The sequence below is a fragment of the Lutra lutra genome, chromosome 9, assembly GCF_902655055.1.
Source record: "Lutra lutra chromosome 9, mLutLut1.2, whole genome shotgun sequence".
NCBI lineage: Eukaryota > Metazoa > Chordata > Mammalia > Carnivora > Mustelidae > Lutra > Lutra lutra.
In genome coordinates this window covers 45,901,688-45,914,251 of record NC_062286.1, presented here as the reverse complement: position 1 = coordinate 45,914,251, position 12,564 = coordinate 45,901,688, and positions in this window count along the sequence as shown.

Genomic DNA, 12,564 nt, shown 5'->3' with positions numbered 1-12,564 from the left:
ATTCTCCATATGATGATCTTTTGAAAATTAAAATCAGATGTGTCACTCCCCTGACCAAAACTCTTCAATGGCTTTTCATCAAAATAAGAATATAATCCTCAATTCTTCCCATAACCTTACATATTCTTTGTGATATGGCCCCTATAGATCTTTCTGGCCCTATCTGCTGTTGTTCTTCTCTACCTTACTCCACTTCTACCCACTACTATTACTACTCCATTTCAATGTTCCTTGAATGCTACAAGCTTGGTCTTACCTCAGGACCTTGACCTTTGCTGCTACTTATGCCAGAATGTTCCTACATAGAACCTTGACAAGTACCAGTCACTAAATTAATGATCGTTCTCTGGAGAAACAGAACCAAAAGGTTTCTTATTTATTTAGACTATTGTTTCTATTTATTTCAAAAATAATTATATATATATACATGTGTATATATATATATATATATATATAATATGATAAGGAAATATATCTATATTACATATCATAAGGATATATACCTGTATCAATATTTATTATAAGGAGTTGACTTACATGATTATGAAGGCTGGTAAAATCTGTAGTGTAGGTCAGCATTCTGGAGACCCAGGAGAGCCAATGGTACAGATGAAGTCTGAAGGCATTTACTGGAGGATTCCTTCTTTCTCTGGGAAGCTGGTCTTATTCTATTCAGTCCTTCAGTTGATTGAATGAGGACTGCCCATGTTATGAAAGATAATCCCTTTACTGAAAGTTCACTGATGTAAATGTTAATTTTATCCAAAAACATCCTCATGTTGACACATACAATTAACCATCACACTCATATACTTTTTCTCGTCTGTGTTCATCTATCACTTTCTCAGAAATTCCCTAATATCCCATTAAGAGGCTCTACCAATTCCTCTACCCTTTACTACACTTTACTTTTCTTCATGATTTTATCAACACTGAAAATTACATTACACATATATTTTTTGTATGATTTTTCTCTGTCTCCATTTCTAGAATATCAATATTTATTCTTATTTGCCACAGTTTCTGTGGAATACAAATAATATTTCTTATATATAGGTGCTTAACAAACTTGAGTCAGATTTTTATATTTACCTGGGGAGACAAACACAAAATCTTTCTTACCCAAAAGGAAATGACATACACAGAAATGACTTGTGCCCAGAAATAAATCTTTTTTCCTGCATTGTATATTTGCCTTTTTTTTTTTTTTTTTTTTTGGTCACAGCTTCTCTGCTCTGAAATTCTGGGTACAGAAGACTACAAAGTATATTCCTTAGCCTTCCTTCCGAGCTGACATCTACTGAGATTCTTCCAAAAAGTGATACCAGCAAAGCATCAGGTAGTTGAAGAAATACAGAAACTACTGTTCTTCTTTCCTCTTGCTCTTCTTCCGGCAGTACTTTTGAGCAATTGTATCCTTTTTGTCCATCAGCAATCCAGTTTCAATGTCAGTGTTCCTCTTCCATCATTCTGGCACAAGCTTCAGACCCCTAGTCCGTGGTTTCAGTCTATCTAGACATCACCCCAGCAGAGAAGAACATGAGTGTTCTTCTGGATGCTGATTATAACATCTTATTTCTTCTGTTCTCCAAGAACTAGATTAAGTAGCCACTAATAACTTCGTAATCTCTGGTGTATCACATCTTCATCCCCTTTTTTTATTTCTCTCAGACTTTCCAGTAAGTATATAATAATATTCCTGAATTAGATCCCTGAATTAAATCATTAAAATCCTTTTGGTTTTCTCAAGTTCTGGAAAATGGACTTCAATAATGGGATTCTTAGTTATATACCTTGCAGAGCTTGCATATATAGATGGCCTTATGACCAGTGGAAAAGGGGTTACTGCTAATCCATGACATGCAGTGGCATCTCTTGCTTTATATGAAATGCCTGCTGAAGTCAAAGCTCTGGGAAACCAAGTGGTTCATGTATTCAGCTGCTCTGGTGGTAATGATGACTACAAATGCTGAAGGCAAGATTTTTTTTTTTTTTTTTTTTTTTGAGAGTGCATTTGATCACTTACAGAAAGAAACTGATAAGCCCAGGGCTTTAATCTCTTAGTTTAAGGCAAGTCAGAGACTCAATATATTGGGATTTTATTGTGCTTCTAAAATAACCTCTCATTTATTGTCGCTGTAAGGGAGATCCCAAATCCCATCCCAAGTTTAAAAGTGAAAATTCCAGAATTATAATGTAAGTATAATTCATGGCCCACGTATCTTATGTAAAAATTAAAGCATATTATCTTGTGTAATATTTAAAGCATTTATTGGAAATAATTGAACTCTGGGGTTTGGCATAAGCATATCTGGGTGGACGTGGATTAATTTGAGTATCCTGAACCCACAAATCTTCTTGAATTTCCATTATTAGCAGAAATAATTACCCATATCAATGGCTATTACTCTTTGACTCTTTGGAGACCCTGTGGTAGTAACCTTCCGTAAGGAAGTTGCTTTGCAAGCGGATGACTGTTCTTAAGACAAACCTCCCCCATGCCTCATTGCCTTTGAACATACAACTTGAATCAGATATTGGCATACATCAGGAGACAGGTGTAAAATCTTATCCAAGGGCATATGACTTACACATAAAAAATAATTGTAAGGATATTTTTTACTTATATGAGCTGAAACTTGGAGAAAATGTGTGAGAATGGATTCTAAGGATTTTGGAACAAACGTCAGCTTACAGAGATTCTATATTCGATGTGCTATCTTAAGCAGATGGGGTAGATCAGCTGTGGACATATCAGCCTTTCATGTGGTTTTGGAATTAACGTAGAGCATGAAATCATCCATAATACCTGGCTTGCTAAAATGTATCACAAGAGGCCAAAGGCCTCTGGGGGCAAGGGAAGTTTTTGGAAAAGGGTGTAGGCCCTTGGAATGTTGAGGCCTGCATGACCACTCTGCACTAGGAATGCTGGGGCAGTTGCCTTCTCTGAAGCTTTCTTAGCCCCAACAGCTGCCCTCTGATCTAAGAGATGTATGCATTGTCCACTAGGCTATGTTTATCAGAACTGGTAGAACACATAGATTAGCATATTGCATCTTTCCTGTAAAAAGATCTCCTAGTTCCAGTAGGACCCCTTGTCACTGGTTAAGTGCTTGAGAAATAGTGATAAAGGTTTGTGATTCTCCTGAAGGACCAATAAAGTTGGGAGCACAGAAGAGCAAAGGGTCTTCATCTCTGAGCATTGACCCCCTTGCCTTCTCCTCTCTTTCACAGCAACATTTGGAGTAATCTTTTATCCATCGGTATAGGGAATGCTGGCCCTTCCCAGCAATGTGGTCTATATTCAATGATATTGGGAGTATACAGTTGCCCTGGTGTAATGAAGAAATATCTCAAGGTTTAGGAGGGTAGAAATAAGAGTATATTTATTATTTGCAGTTTGGTCATCTCCCAATATGGTTTGCAGATGGGTCTAGAGAATACTCCCTTCATTCAGATACTGAGAAATATATTAATGAGGGAAGTCCTGGAATCTTCAAAAATTCTGTGATTCAATGGGTGAATATAAATATAGGTGGAAGAAGATTGATAATGAACTAATAATTGTTGAGGCTGAGTGATAGGTATATTTAATTATACTATTCTCCATCTTTTCTATATTTTTGGGATCATCCATAATAAATGAAATAAAATGGGTTTTTTGGTCACTTTCTTTTGTTGGCTGGGGATGACATTGCAAGAGGCCAACTTTGAAATAAGCTCCCTGATTTCAGAGGAAACAATGAGATTGCTGAACGGCAGAAGCCAAGCAACAGTACTTTATTCTGAGAGAAAAGACATACATGAGGACCTAGACTATAGATATCAGCTAGACAGTAACTTCCTAACCTCTGTATCAGCGCTTAATTCATGCATTCGTGTGCAAAGTAGCATAGAAGTTCTTCAGAAACCTTGACAATATAGACCTTGTCTTACAAAAGATATTTGACTATCATCCTTGCTGAGTGCACAGGAGCCAACAGCAGAGGTCAAATTTAGGCCCTGATTGGCACTGTTCCTTGGGGAGACCAGGCAGCCGCTTAGTATCAGATTGATTGCTTTGGACTTTTTCCAGCCTGAAACAGTAAATGATTTTTGTCTTCACTGGAACTGAAACTTATTCTGGATATTGGATTTGCTTTTTGTACTCCAGTGCCTCTTCTAGCACCAACATCAAGAGGCTTTTAGGGTGTCTTATTCACCATCAAGCTATTGCTTCTGGCCAAAGAACTTACTACAAGGTAAAAGAAGGACAGTGATAGGGCCATAAAATTCATGGATCTTACCTTATACTTCTTGACTCTAAAGTAGCTGGTTTGACAGAAACATAGAATTTCTTCCTAAAGTATTAGATGCATACCATCTAAGAGACAATAATTTGAAATTTGGGTTTAATTTTTTTTCCATACCACATAGTGTCAGATTCTGCTAAGTACCATATGATACTGTTTTACTGCTAATCTGTTAATTAAGAAGAGAAATGAACCACTCACTAATTTTTTTTTCCTATGCATACAACTCTGGGCTCTGTTGGTTGAGAGTTCTTATTTCCATAATGAATACTGTTTTAACCAGGAGACATAATTATTTCATTGAAATGGAAGTTATAGGGGCGCCTGGGTGGCTCAGTGGGTTAAAGCCTCTGCCTTCAGCTGAGGTCATGATCCCAGGGTCCTGGGATCAAGCCCCACATCGGGCTCTCTGCTCTGCAGGGAGCCTGCTTCCTCCTCTCTCTCTGCCTGCCTTTCTGCCTACTTGTGATCTCTGTCTGTCAAATAAATAAATAAAATCTTTAAAAAAAAAAAAAGAAATGGAAGTTATATTTGCTACCTGGTCACTGTGGGCTCCTCATTCCATTGAAACAATGACAAATAATGCGTTACTGTGATTTATGGAGTGATTTATTCTAATTGCCAAGGAGAGATTGGGTTGCTGCCCTATAGTGGAGACAGGCAGAATTATGTCTGGAACCAAGGAGGTTTCCTGGAGTGTCACTTAGTATTTTAGTATTCAGTAGGAAAAATTAATGGAAGTTTAGACAAATCAAAAAGACATCTTCACTAAGCAGTCATACTCTCAGGAATGAAGACTTGACTTATCCTCACTAGGTAAGGATCCTGAAATCCTGGCAGGGGCCAAGTAAACATGGAATGACTACATTCCATATAATATAATATAATATTATAGCAGATAAGGGGAGTTGTTCATATTGAGTTCTAGAACATTGTGTGTGTGTATGTGTATGCATGTACTTTTAAATGGTAGCTAATTTCTTTTTCTCTTTTTTAACATAAGGAGTAATAATAGTTGACAGGATATCCAAGTGGACTTGTGGCTGTGAATGAAAACGAACAAAGACATGTAAGTGATAGAATTTGGGTTTTCCATTTTGGGGGGAAGGAGAGATTATCTTTTATGCAAAGTGTAGTTGCATCTAGATAAGTTGCATTACATCACTGTCATCTGTGTTGTATTAAAACTTAAGGTAGAATGTGTATGGATGCTGAGGGTTGAATGCAAAGGGTTCAATGTGTTGATTATTTGCCTACTTTCTTCCATTCTCTTACACACTGTTTGTCACAATTCTGTGGTTAGGGAGATACGTTAAGTTTTTCAGGCTCTATTTCTGGCTACTCTCCAAAATTATGCCAGTAGGAGACACTGGGAAAAGATCAAAAGACAGGTGGAGAGGAGACATTGTTATTACATCTCTCTTTTTCTCTCTGACAGTACTACTTCTAGAAATACATAAAGTCCTTCAAGGACCATTGTTTCAGCAGTAGTGTCCATGCCTTTCATGGCTGCGGCACTAACTCAGATAGTTCCTCTTTGGTAACACCACCACAGCACAGCCTTAGCTCTGATAAAACCACCTCTTCCCTTATTCTCCCTGTCCTGGCCCTAAAGATGCTTCCTGGAGTTGCTTATCTTTAGTTTACTCTATTTTCTCTTTTATTCTCTTAATCTTTCAAACAACTATGCAATCAATTCCCTGTATGAAATTCTATTTGCTTAAACTATCTGCAGTAGTTTATTTTTTCCCTATTTGAACCTGGGCTTATATAAAAAGACTGTGTCATTTCCTCTTTATATGCCTGTACGCCATTTAAAATCAAAAGAAAAATGGATATTTCTTCTATTAGCACTTTTGAAAAGAGAGTTATTTTTCAGAAGCCACTTGAAAATTCTCTTTTTGTCCCATATGTGCAAATCCCATCATAGGTCAATTCCCAAGTCAAACCATGTGACCAGGAAATTAAAGGGAATAAGGAGCTTAAGTCTGAACTTGTGAACCAATACCTGTGACAAGGTCAATGGGATTCCCTTTTATCAGGCCTAGTCTTGGAGCCGGAGGTGAGGCTCACCTCAGCCTAAAGCACCTGGGCTACACGGTGGAGAAATCCACAGCTGTTAGAATGGCAGTAGAGAGGAATGGATGCTGGATAAGCAATAAACAGTATGCTCTGTAAGCTCTCATTGCATTATACTGCACGTATCTCTTCTTACTTTGCTTCGTTAAACTATGAGATCATTGATGGCACAAACTTTGTATTTTATTTATCTAAATAATCAGCATTGAGATTGTGACTGTCATCTACTAGGCAAGTGTCAGAAGTTTCTTGAAGGGATGAATGAATTAATGTGCTGAAGCTTTAAAGGGATGAGTTTAAGGCTTTAGTAAGAACATCGTGATAATACACAATGCAAACAGGCACTTGGGACAATAGTGTTTGTAGAATTTGAGACCAGATTGTTCAGTGGTCTTTATTTTTTTCATCACCAGAGCACTTTTTAAATAAAATGTAGGAATGTGTGCATGTATATTTGTACATAGAATGAGGACTGTAGATGTTTCTTAGATAGTTTAAATCTTCTTTGTTTGATGAGCATTTGGTATTTTACAATTCAAATTTGTAAATCTCCTTCCTAATGTGCATGTGTTACAAGTGGGGGAAAAAAAGAAAGAAAGAAAGAAAGAAAAAGAAAAGAAAAAAAAATAGGAATCTGCTTTAGTCACCTCACAGCTGAACTAGGAACTTAGTGTTTTGACTTGCAGGAAGGAGTTATTTTTCTTCCAGTAGTAGGAAGGTCGTAGATAGCTGGGAAGAGCACAGTGCACCCTGGAGCCAAGCTGCATGGATTAAAAATTCACTTCTAGCACCTGCCAACTCTGTGACCTCAACTATACCCAGAGCCTTATACATAAGAGTGCCTTTCAGTTATAGTCAGGGGACAACTCTTATTAAAACACCTTGTGTATCAGATTCTTCATCTTAAAATGTAGATAATATTAGCAATCTCCTTATTGATTAATGTGTGAAAAGCTCTAGATTCAGTTCTTAGCACTGGTAAATATTCTGTGATATCTTTATCATCATGCATCATCAAACCCTATTTGGAAATCAGTAGTGGTAGAGAGAAGTCAGTCAGGAAATCCTGTCCCAACATTTTTTTCACTGTGGTAATCAAAACTGCTTACTACATATTTCAGGTTCCTTGTCTCCCAGGCATGCAGTAGTTCTGAATTTCAAAGCCCCTTGTGGTTATGTGGGTTATGAGACTAGCGGGACCCAATATATAAGTTACTTCTTGGCCAGACCAATTCATTATTTTCTGTCCCTCTGTAATGATAGTGAATTAGATTCCAGGTAGTGGCTGTGCAGTTAGCTTGGGTCTCAGAAGAAGAACCATGTAAAACAGAGCGAGCACATGACCCTCTGAGCTCTGGTGATTATTTATTACATCAGCATAACTTAGTTGGCTTTTGACTAGTCCCATGATTATAGGAGAAAAAGCACATTGAGTCTGTTACTCCATCTGCAAAATAAGGAAGTTGGATAGGAAAAATTATCATTAAAGTCCCCTTAAGTGCTAAAATGATCTTTGATAATAATAATAATGGCAGTAAGGATCAGATATTTTTTAAATCAAGGAAAAACAGAAATAACCTCATTACTAAGCTATGAGAATCAAAGAAAAAAAGAGTAAGGTGAAAACTAAGGTCAGCTTTTCCCAAAGTATGTTCTTTGGAACTCTAATCATAAGAGACGCTTTGTGACAGGGTTTTGAGACCAAATAAGTATGGGAGACACTATATATGTTATGTTTCTCTTAAATAATCTTCATGTATATTATCATTTTCTGAGTATTCAAGAAGGAAAACTTTAAAATGTGTTTCTCCCAGCACTTACCAATACAATATCACTGTAGAAATAACTTTTTAAAAAATATTTTATTTATTTATTTATAGAAATCACTTTTTTTTTAAGATTTTATTTATTTATTTGACAGAGAGAGATCACAAGCAGGCAGAGAGGCAGGCAGAGAGACAGGAGGAAGCAGGCTCCCTGCTGAGCAGAGAGCCCGATGCGGGACTCGATCCCAGGACTCCAAGATCATGACCTGAGCCGAAGGCAGCGGCTTAACCCACTGAGCCACCCAGGCGCCCAGAAATCACTTTTTAATAAAATATTTTATTTATCTGATAGACAATAGCAAAAGCGGGGAGAGGGGCAGAGGGAAGTGGGAGAGGCATAGGGAGAAGTAGGCCCCCTGCTGATCAGGAAGCTCCATCCAGTACCGGGCTCCATCCCAGGACACTGGGATCATGACTTGAGCAGAAGGCAGATGCTTGACTGACTGAGCCACCCCTGTAGGAGTCACTTTTTAAAAACTTCACAATGATGGGCTGGGAAGCTAAAATTTTGGTTTGTGCTATAAGCTTTCCCATGCCCTTCAAATCTTTTTGATAATTCTCCTCTTTTTGCACATAGTCAGTCGTAGGAGTGAGTATATGAACCAAAAAATCACATTCCTCTGGTCATGATAATTTGTTCATGTATGAACAAGACCCCTGCAAACACAACCAGATTCTTCAACATAATTAATATTTTTTTTGATGACCCCTTAAATTTAGCTGAGTCTCATTAAGACACTTCTCAGATATGTAAGCCAAAATCTCCTCTTTGCTCAAACTAAATTAAGTTGGAGTATAGTCACTTGCTGTTGAAAGAATTCAGACAGGAAATATTCCTTCTTAGAGCAGAGTTTGAAAAATGCTGTTTCAGGGTAACAACTGAGAATAAAATAATACAATTTTGAAATTTATTAAGCAAAAGCCTTATTTAGTATGAGAAGATATTACAGCCTATTTTATCTTTATAAAAAGATAATTTGGAAAAAAAAAAGACAAAGGAAACAAATCTAAAATCGTCAAAACATACCAAGGAATAATTTTACTTTAATGTCTGTTTCACTTTTTCATATTAGAAATGTTAACTAGAAGAAGAGTACAACATCTACTTAAGGAAAATAGTATACTGGAAACTTGACAAATATCATTTATTTCTCACAACAGAGGAAAGTACATAAAAATTACCATCATTTTTCAGACTGTGAAAATAAGTCTTATAGACATTAAGTAACTTGCCTAATATTACACATTAGAATATGGTAACACTGGAATAAGGGAATTCATGAATGCTATTCAGTGAAATTCTTCCTTTATTTTTGGCAAATAAAGTAATTGATATAGAATTTCTACATGTGAATTTCCCATCACTGAATTCCCCTAAACTTAGTACCTTAAAAAAAATGCAAATTTGTTATCTTACAGTTCTGTGGTTTAGAAGTCTAGTGGGCTAGACTGGTTTTTCTGCTTGGAGTTTCACCAGGCCACTATCAAAGTGTTGGCTGCTCTGTGTTCCTTTTTGGAGGCTCTAGTGAACAATTCACTTCTAGGCTTGTTCAGGTTGTTGGCACAATTCACTTCCATATAGTTGTAGGACTGAGGTCTGTTTCTTTGTTGGCTGTTGGCCAGGAGTTGTGCTTAGCATTCAGAGGCTGCCCTTATTTTCTGGTTTATGGCTCCCTTCAAAGCCAGCAAAACTATTCAAGTCAGTCTCATGCTTGAAATCTCTCTGACTCTTCTGCTGTCTTATCTAATGTATCTCTTGACTCTCTAGCCAATGAAGATTCTCCACTTTTAAGATGACATGTAATTGTATTGAACCCATGTAGATAATTTAGGATAATCTCCTTTTTCAAATTCTTTAACTTTAATTACATCTTTGAAGTTCCTTTTGTCATGTAACATATCATATTTATATGTTCAAGGAAGTAGGCATGGGAATCTTTAGGGGTCCATTATTTTTCTACCACATTCTATCTATATGATATCATAGCTGAAATGTCTCAAAATGAAAGAGGTAGAAATTTTATGTATATAATTCCTAAAACACTTTCTCTGTTTACCTGCAAACATAATAATGGTGTGTGTGTTTACACACATTAACACACCATTAAACTATATACACACAATTACCTAAGGATACAAATCTATAAATGATAGATATATTTGAGAAAAAGCAAAGTTAGAGTTGATAGAATAGGTAGAAAGCAAGAGTTCTAAAACAGTTTAATGTTTGCTTGCTTTTTTTTAATAATGAAAGGAGTACATAAAAACAACAGTGAGCATTTCATTGACTGGTATTTGTTTGACAAGAGATGAAATCTGCTAGGTTTGTGAGAACAAGCTGAATCATAGAAGAAGAAATCCTGGGGTATGATTCATATGTAACAAATATTGTAATGGGGTCTGAAATATTTAGGAGATTATTAAAAAGCAAAATTTCTATATTATCTTTACTCATAATTTCCAAAAGTTGGACACAACAAAGATGTTCTTTAGTGGGCAGATAGACAAACAAATTGGTAAAATCAAATGATGGAATATTATTTAGCACTTGAAAGAAATGAGTTATGAAGGTGTGAAAAGACATTGAGGAAACTTAAGGCTGAAAACACTAAATAGGCTTTCTACTGTATGATTCTAACTATATGATAGTCTGAAAAAGGCAAAACTACAGATACAGTAAAAATATCAATGATTGTTAGGGGTTAGGGTTAAGAAAGGATGAACAGGTAAGGTATAGATTTTTAGGACAGTGTAACTGTTCTGTATGATACTGCAATGGTGGATACATGTTTTTTATAGACCTATAGAATGTACAAGCTGAACCTTAGTGTAAACTATACTAAGTGTTAACACTTTGAGTGATAACAATATGTCAGTGTAGGCTCATTGTTTTAGCAAGTGTAACACTGTGATTGTCAATAGCAGGGGAGGTTTTGCTTGTGTGGCAACAGGAGGTATATAGAAACTCTGTACTTTTTGCTTAATTTTGATGTGAACCTGAAACTGAGATATACTAAAAAATGAATTGCACAGGAGGGTTTGAGAGAGAAATTTCAGGAACTAACAGACTGAATGAAGGTCCCACTGTGTAGTTACCTAACATTTAAATGTATAAGCATGAGGAACAATTTTACTTAGAATCATCAGTCTTGGAATCTATTCTAAAAATCTGGATGTCATGTTAATGCTTATATACAATATTTTTGCATTTGCACATGATAATATGCTTTTTGTTATTTATCTTGGTATAAATCTTTGATAGGAATGCAGGAGGGGAAACTGCTTGTTTTTCTGAGGGCTGTATCTGTTTATGTCATTGAAATGAAGGACAACACTTAAATAAATTAAAAAAAATCAGAAACAGACAAATTCACAAGCAGTCTCAAAACAAAAGAAACAAAGGTAAAAAAAAAAATTAAAATTATCCCCTTGGTTTAGAATGGGGACAAATGAAATGACAGCTATTTAATATTCAATGATAGCTATTATTTAAGCAAGGATGTTTAGACTGTTATCAGAGAGAAATAAATGTAGCTAAGAAATAATACTGAATTTGCATGTTTCCATTGGGGAAGGTAAGGGTGGAGGTCCCTTTCATCCAAAACATGAAAGAGTTAGTAAATTCTTTGGAGGCAGGGAACAAAAATCTCAGATGTCATTTGCCTGCTGGGGGCTTAAATACATTTCCTGGATAATTTCTTATCACTATCTGATTGACAGACAATAGGTTGGTGCATTTAGAAGGAAGAGTGAGGGAGGTCAAGGGTCTGAGAAATAAGGGATGGCTTTTAGGCTATTATTTTGTGGTAAGTCTAAAGTTATTGCATGGATAAAACTTTATAAATATTTTACAAATGACTTTTAAAGGTTTCTCAGTAATATCTAATAGTTTTGAAAGTCACTACAAAACAAAACTGAAGAAAATCTCATTTGACAACACTGAGTTTACATTGTTTCTCCCTTCCTCCCACCCCGTCTCCTGTCAGTTGAAACAGACTTACAGATTTTTTTTAAAGATTTTATTTATTTATTTGACAGAGAGAGATCACAAGTAGATGGAGAGGCAGTCAGAGAGAGAGAGAGGGAAGCAGGCTTCTCGCTGAGCAGAGAGCCCGATGCGGGACTCGATCCCAGGACCCTGAGATCATGACCTGAGCCAAAGGCAGCAGCTCAACCCACTGAGCCACCCAGGTGCCCCCAGACTTACAGATTTAAGCCTAATTTAAAACAACTCACAAACCTATACATGAGTCCACTCAATGTTAAAGAGATGAACTTGTCTGATAATTCTTTGGCTTGTATTTTTAAATTTATCCCGTCCAGCCTGATGAGAATGAAAAATCACAGTAATAACAAAGAAATGTCAG